Source organism: Cucurbita maxima, unplaced genomic scaffold (assembly GCF_002738345.1).
Source record: "Cucurbita maxima cultivar Rimu unplaced genomic scaffold, Cmax_1.0 Cma_Scf00075, whole genome shotgun sequence".
NCBI lineage: Eukaryota > Viridiplantae > Streptophyta > Magnoliopsida > Cucurbitales > Cucurbitaceae > Cucurbita > Cucurbita maxima.
In genome coordinates, this window is record NW_019272091.1 from 68,249 (window position 1) to 75,823 (window position 7,575).

General features: G+C 30.0%; 1 long non-coding RNA gene across 2 annotated transcripts; it reads right to left on the reverse strand.

Annotated features, from left to right (window-relative positions):
* Positions 1 to 6,704: 6,704 nt before the first annotated feature.
* Positions 6,705 to 7,178, reverse strand: LOC111472495. 2 transcript variants are annotated; one of them, XR_002715426.1, is made up of 2 exons: positions 7,137 to 7,178; positions 6,705 to 7,035 (listed from the first exon to the last, which is right to left on the reverse strand). It is a non-coding gene; the product is annotated as an uncharacterized LOC111472495 (long non-coding RNA). The 2 variants fall into 2 exon arrangements; XR_002715427.1 differs by having other exon boundaries at positions 6,705 to 7,032; positions 7,137 to 7,166.
* Positions 7,179 to 7,575: the final 397 nt, after the last annotated feature.

The following is a 7,575-nucleotide window of genomic DNA, read 5'->3' on the forward strand; positions in this document are numbered from 1 at the left end:
AAAAAAAAAAAAAAAAAAAAAACATAGGTTTACTTAAATTAGGAATCTGCCTTATATGAATATATTAAAATCACATAACTAATTACCAACCAAAACATATATCTAAAGAAAAATTGAAAATAAATACATTACCTTGTAATCTTGGTTCGACAAAACCTCTAACAAGTTCTTGTGAAGGAACTTAGCCAATTTCCAACTCTAAGCCTCTAAGCCACTTGTTGGAGTGGATTTTTTTTCGGTTCTCCGTCTTCCTCTCTCTCAAAGCCCTAACAATTTCATTTTTCATTTTTATTTTTTTAGTTACATAACCCTCATTTAACAAACTTTTCCTAATTTTTTTTTTCACTTGTAGGTTGAGGGAGATTTTCTATGAATTTTTTCTTTTCTATCACAACCTGAAATTTAGATTTTAAGTTATTAAATAACATCCAACAAATTACAAATTAAAGGAAAAAGACAAAGAAAATTTATGTAGGAATCCAGTTCGTGTGTTACACATAATTTTAGGGATGCCATATTTTCAAAAAATTCATTGAAAGACCATACTTCAACAAAAAAAGAAAAAAAAATCGGTATCAAAAAACAGTTGAATAGATGTCGATCAAGATAAAATTGCAACTTACGTACTCTCACATTCCTCAACACATGGGCTGAGTACAGAAGCTCCTACCTTAACCTGTGGCACGCATTAATTCGTCAATAGGACTTTGAGGATATCCACCATGCTTATATAATACCAATTTTTAGAAGAGAATTTTGTTAAGCTCATTCTTGCTATTACAAAGGCGTTGAAAGGGTTGTGATGCCTTTCCGTTATGGTTATAGGAACATTAGTTTTGGGCTATACTAGATAAGGTATACCAAGAGAAAAGCCTATTTGACAATGTTTCCAATGCAAGTTACCAAATTCTCAAACTCTAGCTTGACCACAAATCAATATATAGTAAGTTGTTCGTACATCTTTGTGATTTACTAGTGCATTCAATTTGCATTGGGTTAGGGTGGAGTTTTTAACCAATTTCATGTCATGATTTTGACTCACAAAATTTACTAGAATTGGGGTAGGTAGTTGAAAGAGAAAAAGTATTACAAATTTCTTGATTTTGTATGGAAAAATAGGCAAATTTGTATTTGGAATTCATCTACAAAGATAGACATTAATGATGAACCAAATCAAGTAGACACTTACAAACAATACAATTACAAACAATAATGAGGAAAGGAAAACAATTCTTTCTTTCTTTTTAATTATTAAAAATATAGAGAACTTACAATTTTAATTGGAAACATTCCTCTAATGAATTCCCTCGGAACTTCTATACTAAATAGACTATACAAAATTGTGATCAGTCAAATATTGCAAAGCCCCGGTATCTATTACCAGTCAGAATTGGACTGTAACAAAATTTTGGTCTAAACCAGCACCGTAATATCTTATTGGGGAGGATGATTAAAATTAGAGATTGACTCGAGAAGCAAAGATATGAGTGCGTGTCAGTAGGAAAGAGAAAATATCAATCCTAGTTCTATCATGAGCTATGGGTTGGAAGCTTAAGATAAATTATGGGAATGTTTCTAAAGTGGAATTTTTCTTTGTCTTTCTTTAATGATAAGGAGAGAGAAAAAAATTTGGATCAAAAGAAAATGTCATTTTGGATATTTTAAAATGAGATTTTGAGAATGTATGGACATAAAATTCAATTAGTGAACCTAAAGCTAAGTTGAGAGAATTTGATTTGGAGAACAATGTAAAGCAGAAACTAGTAAAACTAAGTAGATTAAAAAAAAAAAAAAGAAGTTAAAAACTATTCCGATTGAGTAAGTTTGTCAACATTACTGTACACATGAACATTTATTTCAATGAAGCACTTGAGTTAGATGAATCATGTTGCCCATGAGAAGGCTTAATATGGCATGATAATCTTATGTACGAAATTTGGTGACCATTAGGTTATGATAACGGGCTAAACCAAGTATAGGTGTAAAATGATTAAAATGACCCTATAATTATGTACCACTAGTTTATGACCAAAATGACCTAAAAATAACATCAAATTTGATGAGGAGCCTTGTGTCATGGTGTAAACGAATTACACAAAGTTACAAGGCCATTGGAATATGTTGAAGAATTAAACCAAGATTTAGGGTAGTAAATGACCAAAAGACCCTTATGAAAATTCTATGACGTTTTCAAGATCCTAGAAGGCCAAGTATGAAAGATTTTAAAAATTATAAAAAATTTGGAGTATAAATTAAGATTTAAAATACATAACTATCTATCAAGACGCGTTATAAGAAATCAAAGATTTTATGAATACCAAGTGATAGGCTTACGAAAGTTTTATGCATGCAAAAAAATGTTTACTCATATGGACGAGGGTATACTGGTTAAAATTTTTTGTTTAGTTGTAATTTAAGACTTAATAAAGAACCCTTAGAATAAAGAATTAAACAAATAAAAATAATTATAAATAATAGTTAAATAATAGTTAAATAATAATTAAATAATAATAATAATAATAAATAAATAAATAGAAGAAAAAACAACATTTCCCCCTCTCTCCACTATAACCTCTCATCCCTTCCCACAATTATCTCTTCAACCCATCCTTACCCTAGTAACATTTATTGCAAAAAGAAACAGAAAAACAACAATTCCCAGGTTTACTTGAGAAAAAAAAAGAAAGAATGACCTTTAAGCAGGTGAGATTCAGGAAGATTTAGGTGAAGATAAATCTGATTAAATCTTCATTTCTTTTTTAGAAATCACAGGTAGACCTTCATTAAATTATTAAAATGGTTTAGCTTTGAGTAAAAAACTAAATGACAATAATTTATACTAATGCTAGTAAATGAGGTCACAATAGTAATATTAGGTTAAATTTATATCAGTAGCCAAATGAATAAATTTAAAATAGAATGGCCAAGAAAATTTGTGAACGAAAAACATTGAGATAAGGAAAGATTTAGAAACAGGGATCCACTAGAAATTTAGAATACATGAGAACAAAATTAGAAGGCGAAAGAATAAATATAGATAAAAAAAAAAAGATTCAGTCGTTAAAGACTCGAATTTGGAATCTACTTTTTTTTATACACTTTTTTTATACAACAGTAACCATGAAAAATAAGATTTTTATTAAAAATATAATTATAGATGAAATGTAACCCCGTTAGGATAAGTATGATACGTAGACTAAAAAATGAGAAATGACATGTTAAGCATGAAAGATGATAGCCGGGTTATATTCATTAATTATAAAAGTAGAAATATTTGGGACCTCATGCATTATGTGTGCTCATGCATTTGAGGATACCCCTATTCCATCAGAGGGTACGAACGCGTACATCCAATGGCAGGACAACAATCGTTATGTTTTGCATAGCGCTGCCGTGACGGTTACTAGTTCTAACGGGTATCCGGCCTAAGGAACTCCCAGAGTATGCTCGCCCGACAAGGAAAGTTGCCCAGCAGTGTACGAACTGACTAGTCAGCGTACTGGCTGTGTGTAGAGTATATGGTACACGACCAAATTACCCGTTAGGACAGTACTGTAAGTAGATAGATTGAAAGGATAGTCCATTCGCATGTTCTTGCATTTAACCCCAATAGTGAGGTCACTTACTGAGTATTTTTTTAAATACTCAAGAATACTCAAGTCATGTGCTACTACATTTTTCAGGTTAAGGCAAGGTATTCCTGTATAGCTGACGACGATATCGCAACTCGAGACCATGACACATGCATAGGATAGTGGTATTTATTTTTTTTAGACTTAGGCTAGAATAGGATGTTTTTAACTTAAACGTTTATTTATTTTATTTAGTCTTTTCTTGTGTCGTTTTAAAGATGTTTTCAAAACACGTAAGTCCTATTAGGATCGATACCAGTTGTTAGCTCTGATACCAATTGTTAGGATCGCTTGCACACACTCATCAAGATGAACACAAAAACAGGAGAGAGAAGATACAAAGATGAATATTGGCTAAAGTTTTATTATTTATGACCTGTACAACAATAGAGAGCTACGTGGGTGGTTTCAATTTACTAAATATAGCTTCCAAAGATTTAACACAAACATATAATCTAACAAATATATCTCTATCCAATCTTTACCAATTATCTACCCTATATATCTCTATCCTATCTTTATCTCTTAGATCTATCCCTATCTCAACAACTCTAGTAAATATCTTCCAAATATATCTGTAGCATATCTCTCCATATCCCAACAAGTCCACTCATGATGTTTTATGGAATTTAATTGAAGTCTTCTACATATTCAATGTTTATTGTTCGTATACATCAGCAAAATTAAATAGAAAATTTCGGGTTCTTATAGGAAAACTTCCTGTATTTGATTTGTGGCCAAGCTAGAGTTTTGAGAATTTTAGAACTTTTCTCTTACAACACAAACCTGAATAGTCGTCTTCTCTTTCCTTATTCAATCACTAAAAGTTCCTAAATCTAACTTCCTACTTTATATATCCTTTATATATAAATTATATATCCTATCCTAACTAATTAGTTTGAAGATATAATATAAGTTTTAAAATTTTGAAAATCAAATTTCATTGGAATGGAACTTTTTAACCTCAAAAAAGACATCTAACATTTTTATTCATAAAATTATTTATTAAAATTGAATGAATGTTAAAGTGCATCATTTCCAATGATACATTAACTTGAATATATTGAGAGATCCAAAATATAAGTAAATACCTTCCTCTCGACCGGCCCAAATGCAATTATTATCATCACATTGATCATTAAACCAATACCCTTTTACTGGCCAAAAAACATCTCCATTAACTTGTCCATATTTGCTACTAAAATGGAACGAAAACAACGTAGAAATACAAAAATTTTCTTTAAAACTCCAGCTGTAATTTTCTCCAGTACGGAGTACGTGCTCGCCCAGATCGTCATTTGCTGACTTGGAATGAACAATTAAAGTTGAAGTAGTCATCCCATTTAAAATAGTCACTTTCCATCGAGATAACGATAATTGTAACTTAGATTCTGCAAAACAAAACTTCATTATATTGTTCGATGCCAAGGTAACCAACACGATTAAACAAAATATGCTTAGAGACTTCATTTTCTTCTCCAAGATTGTTCACACTTTTTTACAAACTTAATTAGATTCTATCTCTTATATATACATAAATATAGCCAAAATGAGTGGTACGTGGTTATATTTAAACACAATTAGTGATATGAACTAAAAAACATCAATCATACAATATATTTCAATGACGATGTGAAGAAAAAGTTGTCAAAATTATCAAAAGATGTTTCAATGCATACCACATTGAAGAAAGTGAAGTTTGATTGTTATAAATTTTGGGTGGGTTACAATTTAGAGTTTATAGGACTTTTTATTTACTTTAGGTTACAATTACATAATTATTAATTATGACCATTAAGTATGAATGTTACAATTCTTGGAATGCCTAGTACTTTTATTTTGAGGTTATATAAAGCCATGTATGTTGTATTTGTAAGAGACTTGGAAAATGTAGTAAAAGAAGCATTTGTGCTCTTCTTTAGCCAATGACTAAGTTTCTTTGCAATTCTATGTAGTTAGGTTGCATATCGAATCATTCAAGCTCGACATGATCAATCTTGCTTGTGGAGTGATTCAAATCTCAAACAATTGTTTGAGGTATTTGATCAACAAGAATCATTCAAGCTAGACATGATCGATCTTGCTTGTGGAGTGATTCGAATCTCTAACAATGTTCTTGCCTTGAGATATTCGATCAACAAGGTAATCCGAATCTTACTCCCCTTGTAGTGGTTCCTTATCTTATCAATTAGTTAAAAGTGTTGTGTAAAATTTTGTTAATACAACATATATTCCATAATAGGGTGGGATGGTCACCTCAACTTTCTTAATTCTCTTAACTGATTTTTTATTTTATTAATTCCTTTTAAATAAAGTTTAAAGCTTGACCATTCATTATTTAGAATCTGGTTCACTTTTTAAATGAAAAAGAAATTAAGAAAATAATGATAAAAGATGGTTAAATATTTTAAAATAAAGTTTCTGGCATCGAATATTATGTCACTACTAAAATTATATTTTATTTAAATACATTATAACCAAAATATTATCCCAAAATATTATTATAGTCATTATATAGATTTATTGGTAAAAATTTTAAAAATATGTTTATGTACTTTAAACTAGAAATTTTAAAAATTACCTAAAGAAAAATTTTGTTTTAGATATTTTAAAACTCGCGAGATTAAGGCTAAAATTACTTACGGCTTCTAAATCTTGTACAACATTCCGGTTCTCCTTGGTGCATGGGTTGATAGAACTGAAATCCCATGAGTCCAGTCATCTGAGCTTGAATTCGGGCGAATTAGCATGTGTAAGTTCGACTCCAATTGGATTCATCTTTTATTACATTACTAATTTTAGTTTCTTTTATATATATATTATATATTTTATATATATTTTAAATTTCTCATACCTCAATATTTTATACTATTTTTAAACTATTCATTCACTCTATACTATTTTTAAATACATATATTATAACACGAATGAGCTTCTTTTTTAATTTTAATAATATAGTTTTATTGAATATGATTTATACATGCATTTAGGATATTTTAAAACAAAAGTATATAATATTCGATATACATATATTTGAAAGTATATAATGCTCCGTGTTCATCTTTCCTCTCATCAAAAGGATTCGTCCTCGTATCACGAAAATTATCACCTACATCAAAAGGAGTCAAGTCATTAACATTGTAAATAGAACATACTGAAATTTCTCCGAGAAGATCAATTTTATAGACATTGTTATTAATTCTTTTCAGAATAAGAACTTGACGAGGGTCATCCCTCATTGATGTAACTTGGTCTTTCTTTGAGATGTGAATCGCTCTTTGTGAAAATGTATCACAAGCCAGTCATCGTTGAAAAATAATTTTCTTCCATTCTTTGTTAATTCCTGAAGCAACCCTTCACCTCTTTATGCAATACTTTGATTAAATGTGTCTTACTTTTGCTGCTTCACTCACAAAAAAATATTAGAAAGAATAGGAAACAAATCAAGAAGCATAAGTGGAATAAATTCATAAACAACTTCAAAAGAATAACAATGAGTGGTACTATGAATTGCTCTCTCTACAAATGACAAACTTTCGTCTCAAAACTTAATATTCTTAGAAATAATAACTATCCTATCTGTCTGAGGATGACATGTAGTTGAAAACAACAACTTGGTACCCAACTTACCCTACAATACATTCCAAAAGTGACTTAAAAGTTTAACATCCGTATCTCTAACAATTATTCTTGGGTTTCCATGTAATCTTACTACTTCCCTAAAGAATAAGGCAGCAACATGCTTTGCATAATCCCTAAACAATTATTCTTGACTACAAAACTTGTGAACATCGTACTTCATCTTCGATCAAAAGAAGTGTTCATGCAACATATTATAAGTTTTATTAATCCCAAAATGTCTCATTAAGCCACCACCAAATTAGACTAGCTCTAAAGATAAACTAACAACCCTTGCTAAACCTATCGAGTAAGTGACTCTATT